Raw genomic sequence first — 15454 nt, forward strand, 5'->3', positions numbered from 1 at the left:
CACTTTTTAAATGCTGCATATTATAAATACTGCCTTTGTAGGCTGTTGCAGGATTAGGATTATAAAGACGGGAAAGAGAAGGCCCCTTCCTAGGCATCCAGAAGGATGGAGACGTACCTATTCTTCTGTATAAGAACATGCTACCGAGAGTCACACCTGCCTGGTGACTGTGTGTGGTTTTATGAAAATGAGTAACTGTGAAGTTGTGTATATGTCATTATCTGTGTGTGTGTTGTGTCCCAGAATGTCTGAGTGTGCAACTAAGATGGTGTCACATTAAGTATGCCTGTATGTATGTGAGTGCACGTGTGTATATCACTGTGTGCATGCACTTGTGTCTTTGTATGTGTACATGAGTTTGTGTGTGTGAATCATCTGGATTGCCCACCATTGTAGCTCTAAAGCCTGACTTGAACATTGGGGGTTATTGGAGAATGAATCTGGATCAAATTGTGGATTTGTTCGTAGAAAAAAATCAAAGAACCAACTTGAACTCTGAATTTATGTTTCTTAATTACCAAAGCGTCAAGTGCTCACGCAGCGAATTTAGCCAAAGTAAGTGTGGAGAACCGACAGCCGTTTGCTGCTTTGGAATTAGCTGAGTAGCGCTGGCTTACCTGCTAGTTTCAGGAATGACGGACTCTTACCTGTTAAACCTTATGTTTTTACCTGTGAAGGGCTCTTTTAGAACCTTCTTTCTTCTGTGGACATTGTTCTGTGTCTACTTCCTATCACTAGAGGAGGGAGGCAAACAACGGTAAAGTATATTTTCCTATAAAATTTCCATTAATAATTGGCATTGAATTATGCAAATGAGTCCAAAGTAGTTGACTTTGATGTGGGCAAGTGAGTTCCGTGATTTCTGATTGTAAATGGTTGGCATCATGTTCCTCCATCTATTTGCAGCTCTTTGAAGACCCTTCCTAAGTATTTTAACTTATTGCACTTCTCTGCTAATAACTGAAATGATGGTTCAGCTCAGGGGAATGAAGACTGGGAAAGAACTAGACATTGGGGAAACTCCTAGGGGAAGCAAAGAGCCCGGTGAGACACACATAATCGCTGCCAGTCTGCCACACTGCAGACGTCAGCATTTCCTGCTGTTCCCCATGTGAGACCATTTGCCTCCAGGGATAATGGAAAAGAAAGAACCTGTCAAAATTAGTCTAATACTCTCTTAGGAGATGCTAACTAGACACTTGTGATTGTTTTTGGTAATTAGCAACAGGAAAAAGTTTTCAGAAATATTGTCAACTCCCAAGCCCACACTCCCGGACACAGATGAAATGATTGCAGATCTGAGGGAGATGATCTCCCAGAATCACAAACCTGGATGTCGCGGTCTGTCTACCTATGTTCTGCCCGTAGTGACCACCGCACTGAGCCCACTCTCCTGGCAGCAGGACAGAGTCGAGTAGGTATTTTCTATTTCAGTCTGAGAGGCATAATCTGTAACGGAAGGAGGCATATTGGGATTCTGCATAAGTGATCGTAAAAGGCGTTCTCTGGTTTTGAATCTGGTCCAGTGCCAAAGCACACAGGAAGAACTAATTCCCGAGGAACAGGGTGAGCTAGTGAAGAGAGATGCGAGTCCTAGACCCTACCTGATGGCACCGAATGCAATGTAATATAATCCTGACAATGATTTTTTTTTTTATTATGTTCAGTGAGCCAACATAGTACATCATTAGTTTTTGATGCAGTGTTCAACGATTCATTAGCTGCATTTCACACCAGTGCTCATTACCACACGTGCCCTCCTTAACATCCATCACCTGGTGACAGTGGTTGTTGATGTTTAATACAAGCAATAATAAAACCTGATTTTTAAGGTGCTTAAGGATCTAGTGGTAAAATCACTCTGCTGTTCAGCCTACTTGACAGGAATCATAGACCAAAATTTCAGGATTACTAAGGTACACCGATAACACCTCCATGCTTATAATAAAGAGTTAAGATGAATTTATAGGAATCATCTGATCCTTTGCAGAAAGTGTATCCAAATAGTAATGGCTTGAATGGAAAAGTTTTCTCTAACTCTGGAGACAATTAATGGAGACCAAAAGTGTCTCTTGAAAACACTGCAGTCTACTGATTATGGTAAGGTTATTTTCCCTCTTAAATTTAGGGGAGGAACATTAAAGGAAGGGTTAACATAATAATTATATGTTTCACACAACAACTGTCTGGCTCATATCATCTTATTTTCACCTGTTTGAAAATATTTTCATTGATTGTAACAAAGGTACCACTCTGGTGTGGGATTTTGACAGTCGGGAGTATATGGAAAATCGCTGTACCTTCCACTCAATTTTGCTGGGAGCCTAAAACTGACGTAAGAAATAAAGTCTACTATTTATATTCTCATAACAATCCAAAAATCTATTATCAACTTATAAAATGCACAAAATTTCATGCTTTACACATGCCATTTTGCATGTCGTATCATTTATGAATATTGCATTGTTGCAGGTAATTTTACATAATTCAGGTTAATAGGTAAATATGTGATCTAAAATTAGTAATAATTTAGTTTCTAGCCTACAGTATTTTATCATGTATTAGTGTTTTATGTCCCCAAACGTAAGATGTGGCGTGATTATTCAACACTTCCTGTGGTAGGTACCATTATACTTGTGTTCTTGATATAAAAGCAAATGAGTCTTTTTGTTGCCATCCTAGTATCAAGCCAGTCCTGCATCCATTACTCATACCTTCTGACAGAGCACGTTCCTACAGTAATTCTGCCAGCAGTGCAGCTACATTTATTAAGATATCTAAAGCTTTATTCATAACTGATATTGGCCTATAAATCTTTACAAATACACGGAAACTTATTACATCCAACACTACAATAACAAAAATCTAAAGTCAAATGACAAGGTGTAAAATCAAAACTAAATATAGATCTGGATTATTTGATGAACACAGCTAACTTAGCTTTATTTTTTTTTTAACACAAGGTTGGAATACATTTTTCTTTATCATGTTCAATTAGCCAACATATAATACATCATTAGTTTTTGATGTAGCGTTCAACGATTCATTAGTTGTGTATAACACCCAGTGCTCATCACAACACATGCCTTCCTTAATACCCATCACCGTGTTAACCCGTCCCCCTACCCCCCTCCCTTCTGTAACCCTCAGTTTGTTTCCCAGAGTCCAGAGTCTCTCATGGTTTGTCTCCCTCTCTGATTTCTTTCCATTAAGTGTTCCCTCCCTTCCCCTGCAGTCCTCTGCACTATTCCTTATGTTCCACTTGACTGAAACCATATAATTGTCTTTCTCTGCTTGACTTATTTCACTTAGCATAATCCCCTCCAGTTCCATCCATGCCAATGCAAATGGTGGGTATTCATCCTTTCTGATGGCTGAGTAATATCCCCTTGTATATATGAACATCTTCTCTATCCATTCATCTGCTGAAGGACATCTCAGCTCCTTCCAGTTTTGCTACTGTGGACGTTGCTGCTATGAACATTGGGGTGCACGTGCCCCTTCTTTTCACTACGTAGTGCAAACTAGCTCTTGGTAGACAATGGTAGTTTAATGCACTATCTTTGTTACCAGCTATGAAATTAAATATATAATGGACACTGGACTTAAAAACTCTCTGAGCAGACAAAGCCCTTTAAGCCACATAAGAAAAACTAAAATCTAGCTTATTTCATGAACATAATAAGCAAAATGCTTCTGATAAACATTAAAAATTTATCTTCCTAAAAAAAAAAGTATAAGATAATCCCTTTTAACCAATCCCTTGTCATCTGGAAACCCCTACTGTAATAACCAATCAGTAATCACTTTATAGGCCATCCTGGAACATTATGCCCCTGACCTTCACAGGTTTTAAATCTGAAAGCTCCCTGTTCATCAATAGTTCTCATATGCACAATAAAGTCTTACTAAATACTATTTGTTGATTAGGGTGTTTTAATTCTGCTATTTCTGGAATTTGGACACAGCACAACCCATTTCAAGTCCCTGCTCTGACCTAAGCAGTAGATTTTGACAAATACTTAACCTCTCTGTGTGTCTGTTCTCTTCATCTTTTAGTTACAGCCACCATGGTGCCGGCCTCATGGATTCGTGAAGCATGAAGAAGTTCTCACATGAGCGGCTTCACAGAAGTGATTTTACATTATAAGAGCTCTTTAAAAGTTACACATTCAACCTGTGGAAAACTCTTGGTAAAAGAAAAACATTAAATCAACATTTCTTAGTGGAACTAATAGTAAGTGGAGAATAAAGGATTTCAGTTGACATGATATATCTAACCTGTGCCCATTCAGGGTCCTTTAGCTCAGAAGATAAACTCAGTCACTGGGAACAGACAAGATGACTGCCAGGGGTCTGGCAGTGGGGATGGTTTCATCATAGACTATGGTTGGAATCCTGGGCAATTTCTCTCTTCCATAGCACTGTATCATCCTTTACTTTACTGGGTGCAGGCCAAGGTCCACAGACTTGATTCTCAAGCCCCTGACTACAGCCAACTCCTTGGGCATTCTGCCTAAAGGAGTCCCCATACAATGATACCCTTTGGGTTGAGACACTTCCTCAGTGATTTTGGATGCAAACTTTTTTTGTATGTTCACAGAGTGGGCAGGGTTGTGTCCACGGGTAGCACCTGCCTCTGGAGTGTCTTCCAGGCCATCATGGTCAGTCACAGGAACTCCAGGTGGACAGGGCTTTAAGGGAAAGCTCCCAAGTACATAAGCACCTCCACAGCCCTGTGCTGGATCCTGCACGTGCTGGTAAGCATAATTTCTTATGTATATCACCAGTAAATGGAGCAACAGGAACACCACAAATACTGAACTTCGGTTCTTCGTGACAAAGCCGGAGACTGTATGCAGAATTACTATCCCCTGATGTGCAATGCTTGGGGCTCATGTTCTGGGCCAGCAGCTGCATGGTTTTCATCCCGTACAGGCACGAGCAGAAGGTCCAACATATTCACAGGACCAATGTCTCCTCCACATCGTCATCTTGTCCAGAGCCACCAAAACCATACTCCTGGTGAGCACCTTTGTCTACTTTAACATCCTCTCCTCCATCTTTCAAGTCGTTTTGTCTGTTTTTGACAATCCCAACTGGATTTTTTTTTTAAGATTTTATTTATTTATTTGACAGAGAGAGAGAGACAGCCAGAGAGAGAGGGAGCACAAGCAGGGGGAGGGGGAGTGGGAGAGGAAGAAGCAGGCTCCCAGTGGAGGAGCCCAATGCGGGGCTTGATCCCAGAACGCCAGGATCACGTCCTGAGCCGAAGGCAGGCACTTAACAACTGAGCCACCCAGGCACCCCCCAACTGGATCTTCTTGAGCACTTCAGTAATCACTGTTTCCCAACCATCTGCTCATGAGCCAGACCACAGTGTATCCATGCTCTGCCTTGCCTACATAATACAAAGTCCTTCATCTAGGAGGAAAACGTACACTGAGTGTTTTCGCCCAATGTTCAGTCTTTTATCCCCCTCAGAATCATATGAAACAGTGACATAACAAAAGTGGTGGTAAACACACGCACACATGTGCAGATATTTGTGTATTATAAAATCTGTGTGTGTGTTTGAACATTCGTGTGTGTTCATATCAATCTGATTATGATCACCCATCACTCAATAATGGAAAACTGTACATAAGAATGTAAAATTCACAACTTAAAATACTTATCTTTATCTTGCCCTTCTAGTTACCCTAACATACATGCAATGTATTTTTCATTTACCTACTTTAGTTATGTCCTAGTTGTATCTCTCTTTTTTTTTTTTTAAGATTTTACTTATTTATTCGACAGAGATAGAGACAGCCAGCGAGAGAGGGAACACAAGCAGGGGAAGTGGGAGAGGAAGAAGAGCCTGACGTGGGGCTCGATCCCAGAACGCTGGAATCATGCTCTGAGCCGAAGGCAGACGCTTAACCGCTGTGCCACCCAGGCGCCCCCCTAGTTGTATCTCTTGATAAAAATATCTAAATGAATGTAGTCAAATAATATTTGACTTTAACAGGATTAGTCTTTCATGTTTAAAAACAGGCAAATTTGGAAAGCATTTACCAACCTATTATGTCTGCGTCATGATACCTGTTCTATTTTATTCTATGTTGACTTCTATGGTTTTAGTAATTCTACATTTTACCTTTTTTGAGGTGCTAAAGATTTAATATCTTAGATTTCAACCCAGAATTTGCACAATACTTGTAAAAACTAATCACAATGTAGAGTTATTTAATACAGTTAACCTCCACCCTGACAAAGTCAGGTCACTGAATACTAACCTATCTACCTTCTTACAACTAATTTTTTTAGTTGCTGATATGTATTAAAAAATATTTTCATGCATAGCTCATGAGTGCACCGCTCAGATTTCACAAACGGAACACACTGGTGTGTAGATCCTAGATTTAAAAAGAAAACAACGATAACCGTACAGATGTTCCCTCAAGCCCTCCAGTCACTACCCCCAAGGGCAACCACTACTGTGACATCCAACTGCATACATCAATTTCACCTCTTTGTTAATCCAGATGAATGGATCCTAGAGCAAGAACTCTTCTGTATTTGGCTTTTAAAAATCCTTACGTTTGGGGGCACCTGAGTGGCTCTGTTGGTTGTGTCCAACTCATGATTTCAGCTTAGGTCATAATCTCATGAGTTGTGGAATCTAGCCCCATGTCAGGCCCCATGCTCAGTGGGGAGTCTGCTTAGGATTCTACCTCCCTCTCCCTCTGTCCCTCCCCTCACTCGCACGCATGCCCGCTCTCTCAAATAAATCTTTTTAAAAAATAAAATTCCATGTTTGTTAATTTATCTATATTTTTTCATGCTGTTGGTGACAGAATTCCATTGTGTGAACATCATTTTTCTTGTTATCAATCAATCGATTTAATCATTCGTCTGTCCACGCATGTGAGTGGGTTTCATATGGGGGTTATCATGAATAAATAGCACCGGTATGTAAATTCTACAATGTGGTTTGGTGACACATGTATGAATTTCTGTTGGGTACATATCTGATAGAGGAACTTCTGGGCCACAGGTTTACACCTACTCAGCTTTTGGAGGTAACAGCCAGTTTTCCAAAATGTTTGTACAAATTTCACACCCACCAACAGTGTATGACATGCCTGGTTTATAGACAACTTTATCCATGCTTAGTATTTTCTGTCATTTTCACTTTAGTCTCGTGGTTGGTGTGTGATGTTAAACCAGGCAGTGAGAGGAAGGTCTGAAAAAAGCAGCTTGACTAGTTTGTTATTTACTGTCCTTCTGGCAGGATAACTGAGGAGTTATTAAGGCTGACAGAGAACTGGGTGAATGAAAAGCATTATACCTTCATGTCTCTTACCAGTGAGCAGCCAAAAGCTGCTGGAAACAAAAAGGAAATGTGCCTGTGAGGGTGGCGTGAGCAGAATGGCAGAATGGGACGCCCAGAACCCTCCTTTCCCCAACAGACAGAGTGATTCAACACCAATAAACAGATGCATTCTTTTTGTTTGAAATCCATAAACTAGTTGAAAGGTTCCTGCATCCTGGGTGAGCGTCAAACCAGTCACACTGAGGCTGACAGGAAGATCTGAGACACTCTTGCCATAATCCCTACCCCTGGCACAGCTCTCAGCTTCCCTGAGGGAAGAAAGAGCTGTATCACACAACCAAAGCTCCAACTTTTCCAAGGCTGCCCAAGGGATTGGTTTGTTTTCTGTCTCAGAGGGCTGATGGAACCTGGCATACTCTAGATTCCTAGAGGCCAAGGGAATAGAGAGAGGTTTAAACAAGCATATAGCAGGCAACGTAACTCCTTTTCCAGCTCAATGCAGTGTGAACAGAAGAAAAAGTTCTGATTCCACATTCTCCCAGGGCAGAGAAGAGTTGACTGTATGCCCAAAGTCCCAACTTCTCTGAAGGAGCCTGAAAGACTGGCTGTCTCACCTGTCTCAGACTGACAGGACCCAGCATATTTTAGATGCCTGGGGCCACTACAACAAAGATGGCAGTTCGGACTACCGTGAAAATTTTCAGAGGCTCCCAAAATCTACAAGCCCAGTCCATGAGGTACAGGTGGAAGTTTTTTTCCTAATGCACAGATACCAACACAGAGTCAAGGAAAATGATGAAACACGGAAACATGTCTCAAACAAAGGAATGAGATCAATCTCCAGAAACCAACCCTAATGAAATGTAAATATATGATTTACCTGACAAGGAATTCAAAACAACCATCATAAGGTTACTTAATGAAGTCAGGAGAACAACCCATGAACAAAGTGAGAATTTCAACAAAGAGAGAGAAAATACAAGTACCAAACAGAAATCATGGAGCCGAAGAATTAAAACAAAGGAACTGAAAATTTTAATACAGGGGCTGAACAATAGTCTAGAGCAGAAGAAAAGATACACACAGGCTGAAAGTGAAGGAATGGAAAAAGATATTCCACACAAATGGAAATGAAAGAGAGCAAAAGCAGCTATACTTACATCAGATAAGACGGACTTTCAGTCAGTATCAGTCACAAGAGAAAAAACGTCAATATATAGAGATAAACGTCAATTCATCAAGACAATACAACAAATATACATTACCTATTACCTAGTACTGGAGTACCTCAGTATTTAAAGCAAATACTGACAGACCTGAAGGGAAAAATGGACAATAATACAATGATAGTAGGGGACCTCAATACCCCATTTTCAACATTGATGCATCATCCAGACAGAAAATCAGCAAGGAAACTGCAGACCTGAAGAACACTATAGACCAAATGGACCTGATAGACACATATAGAACATTCCATCCAACAGCATTAGAATAAAATCTTTTCAAGCGTATATGGAGCATTTTATAAGGCGTATCAAATGTTGGGCTATAAAGCAAGTCTTAACAAATTTAAGAAGACTGAAAATATGCATTTTTTTCTGAAACACAATGGCATGAAACTAGAAATCAGTAAAAGGAAAACTGGAAAATTTCACAAAAACGTGAAAATTAACACACTCAACAGCCAACAAGTAAAAAAAAAAAATTAAAAGGGGAAATCAGAAAGTATACTGAGACAAATGAAAATGGAAACACAACATACCAAAAGTCATAGGATGCAGCAAAAGCAGTTCTAAGAGGAAGTTTATAGTAATAAATATCTGCATTAAGAAAAAAGATCTCATATAAGCAATGTAACATTACGCCTCAAGAAACTAAAAAAAAAAAAAAAAAAAAAAAACAACAAACTAAGCCTTAGCAGAAGGGAGGAAATAATAAAGATGAGAGCAGAAATAAATGTAATGGAGACAAGAAATACAACAGAAAAAAAAAATCTGAAACTAAGGTTTTGTTTTGTTTTTTTTTTTTGAAAGCTAGACAAACCAAAAAAAGGGGGGGGTAACTCAAAAAAATTGTAAATGAAAGAAGAAACGTTACAACTGATTCCACAGAAATACAAAAGATCATAAGAATCCACAATGAAAAATAATATGTTAACAAACCAGACAATCTAAAAGAAATAAATTTTTAGATACATAGAGCCTACCAATATTGGATAATGAAGAAAAAGAAAATCTGAACAGACCAATAATGAGTAAGGAGACCGAATAAGGAATCAAAAACCTAAAAAACAAAAGCCCAGGTCCAGATTGTTTCACCCGTGAATTCTACCAAACATTTAAAGAATTAACACCAGTTATTCTACAACTCCTCCAAAAAAACTGAAGAGGAGGGAACACTTCCAAACTCATTTCACAAGGTCAGCATGACCCTGATACCAAAGCCAGATAAGGACACTATAAGGAAACAAAACTGCAGGTCAATATACCTGGTGAAAACTGATGCAAAAATCCTCAACAAATCATTAGCAAACCCAATTCAAAAGCACATAAAAAGTTCCATACACCACCATCAAGTAAGATTTATCGCTGGGATGCAAGGATGGTTCAACATACGCAAATCAACAAATGTGACAGACCACATTAACAGAATGAAGGATAGAAATTATACGATCATCTCAGTAACTGTAGAAAGCACTTAACAAACTTCAATATCCTTTCACGATAAAAACTCTCAACAAACTGAGTATAGAAGGAATGTACCTCAACAAAACAAAGGCCATATATGAAAAGCCCATTTTCCTCTAAGATTAAGAACAATGACGCCCACTCTCACCACTTCTATTCAACACAGTACTGGAAGTCCTAAACAGAGCAAATCTGTAAGAAAAAAAGGCATCCAGCTGGAAAGGAAAAAGTAAAATTATCTCTGTTTGCAGATGATAAGATCTATGTAGAAAAGCCTAAAAATTCCAGAGTAAAACTGTTAGAAGAAATGAATTCACCAAACTAGCAAAACAAAAAGTCAACAAAAAATCAGTTGCATTTTTATATGCTAGCAATGAACAATCTGAAAAGGAAATTATAAAAACAATTTCATTTACAGTAGCATCAAAAAGAATAAGGAATTAACCACAGATAAATGACTTCTACAATGAAAATTACTAAACATTTCTGAAAGAATTAAACATATAAATAAATGGAAACGCATCCCATGTTCACGGCATGGAAGACTTACTATTGCTAAAATGTCACTACCTCCCAAAGCAATCTACTGATTGATTCAACGCGATCCCTTTCAAAACCCCAAAGATGTCTTTTGCAGAATTAGAAAAACCCATCCCAATCTTCATATGGAATCTTAAGGGACCCCAATAGCCAAAACAATCTTGAAAAAGAACAAAGCTACTGTAATCAAAGTAGTGTGATACTGGCCTTTACGGTCAAATGGTTTTTAAGAGTGCGAAGGGTATTCAAGAAATGGTACTAGGATAACTGAATACTCACATGCCAAAAAAATCAAGTTGGATCCCTATCTAACACCATATACAAAAATTACTCAAAATGAATCAAAGACCTAGAACTCTTAGAAAAACACACTGGTCAAAACCTTCATGACATTTAGATTTTGCAACGACTTCTTAGATACGACACCAAAGGTCCAAGTAAAACAGAAACCTACAATACTTGGCCTTTTGTGTCTGGCTACTTAATTCATCCATGTTGTAGCATGTATCATTACTTCATTTTTTAAAAGATTTATTTATTTTGAGAGGGAGCGCGTGAATAGAAGCAGCAGCAGAGGGAAAGAATCTCAAGCAGACTCCCTGCTGAGCGGGGAACCCTACACAGGGCTCAATCTCACGACCCCAAGATCATGATCTGAGTCAAAATCAAGAGTCAGATGCTCAACCGACTGAGCCACCCAGGCGCCCCAATCCTTCATTCATTTTTATGGCTAATATCCATTATATGGATACACCACATTTCATCAATTGATGGACATTTGGGTGGTTTCCACATTTTGGCTATTGTGAAGAATGCTGTTACCAATATTTGTTAGGTTCTTATAGGGACGTAGGTTTTCCGTGCTCTTGGGTATATACCTAAGAGTACAATGGGTGGGTAAAATAGTATCTCAGTGGGACTGCCACGTTGTTTTCCAAAGCGACTGCACCATTTTCCATTCCCATCGGCAGTATATGAGGATCCCAGTATCTCCACATCCTTACCAACGCTTATTATCTGCCAATGTATACACACACAAATTAATTTGTGTTTTTGTGTCCTGCAATCTTACTGAACTTGTTTATTGGATTTTTTTTTTAGTAGATTTTAGGATTTCCTCTATACATGATCACATCATCTGCAAATACAGTTCTACTACTTCCTTTCCAATCTGCATGCCTTTTCTTTTTTTATTTTTCTTGCCTAATTACCCTGAACTACAATGTTGAAAAGAAGTGGCAGGAGTGGGTATTTTTGTCCTCTATGGTAAGCACCCAATCTTTCACCATTATCATGCTATCTGTGGGTTTTTACAGACACCTTTCACCAGGTTAAGGAAATTCCTTTCTATTTCTAGTTTATTGAGTGTTTTTATCGTGAATGTGTGGATTTTGTTAAATGCTGTTTTTAGTATCAATGGAGATGATCATGTTGTCTTTTACTGATAGGGTGTATTACACTAATGCTGGCCTCAGAATGAGTTGGGAAGCATTCTCTCCTAATTTTGGGAAGAGTTTGTGAAAAATTGGTATTAATTCTTTAAATGTTTTGGTAGAATTTACTGAAGCCATATGGGCCTGGACTTTTGTGCAGTCTTTTGATTACTAATTGAATACATTCCATATATTCCTAAGACACAGATATTTCTGGCTGTGATGTGCATTCCATGCACGAGGGATAAAAACTCTAAAGTCTAAGTTGGGTTTTGCTACTATAGTAGTTCAGGTCAGATGAGGTTTTGCCCCCAATGACTCATTGAAAAGCCTACCATGGATTTCTACATTTTGCATCATGGTTAAGAGATTAGGACTCATATTTCCTATAAGGCCAGTCATGCCCTGCTTCTTCTCATCTAGCTGGTAGGGCCACCTACCGTCCTTGGCTGGGCCCTAAAAGGATCTTAAGCTACCAGAGGAAATTAGGGCATTTTTTTCTTCTGGGACAGATTTGCTGTGTTCTGATCTGTTAAGTCCATAAGCGCCCACATCAGACACCCAAAACACTCTGGGTCTGTGTCCTCATCTGAAAAACACAGCTGGACAGGGAAGAACTAAAGGGAGTGGCTGGAGTGTGGATTTCCTCGAGACAGGAGGCCTGATGACAAGGCATGTGTTGAAACTTCACGTTTTGATTAATCTGAGGGGAGCAACAGGGCCTTCCTTCCAGCTGCTGCTTTTGTAACTTCCGTGCGTTTGAAAAGCAGAAGTGGCCTCAGGTACACCTCCTCAATCTCTCTGCCTACTCTCCTCAGCCCCAGACCCAGCAGAGGCCCTGCCCTTGCCCCCTAGGACCATCATTCCAGCCTCTTCCCCAGCACCCTGACCTCATCGGACCCTGGAGGGATCCCCATCCCCCACCACGAGTCTTACTTGATCTTGTCCCTTCACATTCAATCCCTTTGCAGTATTTGGAGGCTCTTCAAGATCTGGCCCCTACATACTTCTCCACGCTCACCTATGCCACTCTACCTCTTTACCTACTCTCTGTACTGAGTAACTTCTGTTTCCCAAGAAGCGAGGGGGGAAAGCTTTCCAGGTAGAGGTTCATGTCACACGTGAAAGGTGGGAGGTGTCGAAGCACGTGTGGGTTTGCAGGAGCAATCCTTTTCCAGGGAGGAGCAGGTGGTGAGTCTCGAAGACTTGAATCCTGGTTGCCAAGATGACTGCATCCTTCCCTTTATTCCCCTATCCAGGTGTCATCAAGTCCCAATCTGTCTCCTTGGGAAGTTTTGTTTCCCCTTTTACCTACAACCTCCCCAACTCCATGGTACCTGTCTCCAGCTCAAAACTCCTCTCTTACTTAGACCATATCCTCCCAGGTCTCCCGGACTCAGGTGTCCCCCTTCAATTCTGATACTGTCAGTCCTTTACCAAAAACCCCTATGGCTGCTCTGGCTTCCAGGGTAAGGTTTAAATCTTCAGCTTGCTCCAAATGCTCTATACACTCTGTGATCAGCCTCATCTCCTTACGCTATTGATGCCTCCACCTGTCTGTAGCAGAGCTAAGATGGAACCCAAAGTTTCTCTCTGGACCATGTGTGGCTGTCACACCGGCATCTGTGAACCACAGATGAACCACACCTCTAGGTTTTCACATCTTGCGAGGTCCCCTCCTGCACTGATTCTGGGCTTGGCCACGTGACTTGTTTCAGCTTGTAATGCAAGTTTGAAAGCACTTGTGAACTGGGACTTGTTCTCTTGGAAACTGCTTTGGAACCATAAGCCATCAGATAAAGAGATCCGGCCACCCTGGAGAGGCCACAGTGAAAGATGCTGTACCAGGCCTCAGCTGAGGTGGTACTCCAGACACGGGGGTGAAGAAGTTGTCTTGAACATTCCAGCCCCAGGAGATACCATATGAAGCACAGGATCTTCCAACTGAGCTGAGCCCAGACTGCAGCATTTTTAGAAGTAATACATTTTCATTGTTTTAAATTACTCATTTTTGGGGGCGGGTTGTTATCCAGTAAAATATAAATGAAACACGATGGAGCATTCACTTGAATGTTCTTTCAGCAATTAGTGGTAGACTGCAAACTGAACTTGAACATTCATCAAGCAGAAAGTGACCACACTCCCCCACCTCCCGACCTCATCAATTCTTCACTCAGTGAGTCCTTCAAATATTTATATCCTAGGAAAGTATGGTACATTTGTGTTGGGTGCGGGGTAGGGGACCAAACTTAAACCACAGATCCTTCTCTTATGAAACTAACATATGCCAATATTGGGAGGAACAGGATCTCCTTCACCCTCATCCTCCAGGACTCAGCTGGGCCTCACAATCAGTAGGGACTCAGGAACATGAGGCCTGAGGCAGTAAAATCACTTTGCCACCCAGTGCCAATTTCCCCTCCACCCTGCTGAGCAATATTTCACTCAGTATCATGTCCTTTGTGAAACCTTACACGTACCACCATCCACTAAGTCTCCTGCTCCTCTCTCCGGGGCTCTTTGGCCCCTGCATCAGTTAGAATTCGGGTGACCTGCAAGTGATGAAACCCCAAATGAATAGTCACTCAAACAGCTTAATTCTCCCAGGTAACCAATACTGGTGTGGGTTTTCTCAGCATCAGGGACCCAGGCTCCTCTTATCTTGTTCTGCCACCTTGCTGGGCCTATGCTCCTAAGATCACTTCCTGGCCCAAGATGGCTGCTCCCACTCCAGCCACCTGGTCTACAGTCCAGAGTGCAGGAAGGAGGACAAGCAGGGGGCATATATCCCCTTCCTTAAGAACACTTCCTAGAAGTAGCACACACCACTTCTGCTCAGGTGTTATTGGCGAGAATTTAGTCACAACGCCACACCGAATGTCAAGAGACCTGGGAAAATGCCTTGAAACCAGGCAGACATGTGCCCAGCTACAAATCACAGTGTCTCTATTAATTAGTGAAGAAATGGGAGACCAGATATTGAGGGACAATGGCTTCCATCTTGCCAGTCCCCTTCCCATTCTCTGTTATAGCCCTGATTTTCCTGGGACCTCCTCAGGGACAGGGCCTGACCCACAGGGGGGCTCTCCAGCAAGTTATAGCTGACCCCGACTGACTGCTTCTCACATGCCACACAGCAGTTACCCACTTTACACGTATTAACTCATTTAGTCTTCATGCTGTGATTTAGCTTCTATCGTTATCCCCATTTTATAAAGGACAAAACTGAGTTAGAGAAACTGGGTAACCTACTCAAGGTCACACAGCCATTAACTAAAAGAACTAGGATCTGGACCCAGGCAGTCTTGCTCCAAGGCACCTGCTCTGAACCACCACATACTCGTCTAATGTCTGTTAAACTAAGCTGCACCACAGGACTCTCCTGGCCAGAAACCTCATAGACCCTCTCCCCTGGAGGCCAGCTACACTCCTGCTGTGGCACGCCTCCCCCATGCTATTGACTAAAACCAGAG

At 41.1% G+C, this 15454-nt stretch overlaps 1 pseudogene; it reads left to right on the plus strand.

Annotated features, from left to right (window-relative positions):
• Positions 1-4341: 4341 nt before the first annotated feature.
• Positions 4342-5195, plus strand: LOC105241268 (annotated as a pseudogene).
• The last annotated feature ends 10259 nt before the right edge of the window (positions 5196-15454 follow it).

The sequence above is a fragment of the Ailuropoda melanoleuca genome, chromosome 12 (assembly GCF_002007445.2).
Source record: "Ailuropoda melanoleuca isolate Jingjing chromosome 12, ASM200744v2, whole genome shotgun sequence".
NCBI lineage: Eukaryota > Metazoa > Chordata > Mammalia > Carnivora > Ursidae > Ailuropoda > Ailuropoda melanoleuca.